A 1902-nucleotide genomic window follows, 5' to 3' on the forward strand; every position below is an offset into this window, starting at 1 on the left:
TATATATATATATATGTTCTTTTGTTTGTTTAAGTCATCTGACTTGGGCCATGCTGGGGCACAACATTTTAGTCGAAGAAATCAATCCCTGAATTTATTCTTTGTAAGCCTGGTACTTATTCTATCGGTTTCTTATACTGAACCGCTAGATTTCGGAGACGTAAATACACAAACACACATAAATGAATATATATATTCATATACGCATACGTCCATACATACGTTGATACATAAAAACGTACATGCAATCTATTCATTAAGCAGGTATATATCTAGTACAGAAACAAATATATATGTTTGCATATGTATATTTCTTGATATATATGTATGTTCTAAATCTAGGCGTAGGAGTGGCTGTGCGTTAAGTAGCTTGCTTACCAACCACATGGTTCCAGATTCAGTCCCACTGCGTGGCACCTTGGGCAAGTGTCTTCCTCGGGCCGACTAAAGCCTTGTGAGTGGATTTGGTAGACGGAAGCTGAAAGAAACGCGTCGTATATATATATTTGTCTATATATATATATATAATATATATATATATATATATATATATGTGTGTGTGTGTGTGTGTGTGTGTGTGTGTGTGTCTGTGTGCATATATAATTCTCTGTTTGTCCCCCCCCCCCCCAATATCCCTTGCCAACCGATGCTTGTGTGTTTACGGTCACGTAGCCTAGCAGTTCTTAAAAAAAAAAAAGCGATACAATAAATACTAGTCTTCCAATGAATGAGTGCTGAGGCTGATTTGTTTGACTACAGGCGGTTCTCCAGCATGGCCGCAGTCAAATGACTAAAACAAATAAAAGAATTAAAAGAATATACACACACATCTATGTATTATGCATGTATATATATTATATATATATATATGTTTGTAAGCATGCAATAGATACATAAGAATGCATCGTCATACACGTAAATCTATATGTGTCTTTGCAATTTTGGGTATGTTTGCCTGCATGTCTATCTACGTGCATAGGCATATAAGTATATAGGTATAGATATATGCATATATGTGTATGCATCTAACTTGATATAGATTTTATATGTGAATTCTCACTATCTAACCGCGTATACATATGCACACAATCACACATACATATGCAGACTCCTGCACACACACACACACACACACACACACACACACACACACACACACACACACACACACACACACACATATATATATACATATTGCATGAAAAATCAGTGAAAGAAAGCCCAAATACGATGAATGAAAAAAGAAATGAATAAATGCACATAGAAAAATATTATAAGTATATGAAAAAAAAAAATAGAAAGAAATTCTGGGTGAAAAAGATGACATGAAAAATATAATAAAAGAAGAAAAAAAAGTCAATATTCATATTAAAAAAATCTCTGTTTTATTGATTATTATCAAATTTATATCAGATTTCATATGTTTAGCCTTTTGAGAATTGTATGGAAGCACCTGCTGCAATCAATGCGATTGCTCATGCTGAAGACGGTTCGGCAAAACATCAAATAGGTATTCCGCACATGGATAGAACGTCCAATAATAATAATAATAATGATTATGATAATGATAATAATAATAATGATAATGATAATAATAGTAATAATTATAATAACAACAACAATAATAGTATTATTAATAATAAAAATAATGATAATAATAATAATAATTATTATAACAATAACAATAATAATAATAATAATAATAATAATGATAATAATAATAATAATAATAATAATAATAATAATAAAGCACATTATAAAAAAAAAACTACTGAACAATAATAATGATAATAATAATAATAATAATAATAATAATAATAATAATAATAATAATAATGATGATAATAGAAAGAACAATAAAAAAATTATAGTGAAAAAGCTGATGACAACGATGTTGTTTTT

Source organism: Octopus bimaculoides, chromosome 19 (genome assembly GCF_001194135.2).
Source record: "Octopus bimaculoides isolate UCB-OBI-ISO-001 chromosome 19, ASM119413v2, whole genome shotgun sequence".
Classification (NCBI taxonomy): domain Eukaryota; kingdom Metazoa; phylum Mollusca; class Cephalopoda; order Octopoda; family Octopodidae; genus Octopus; species Octopus bimaculoides.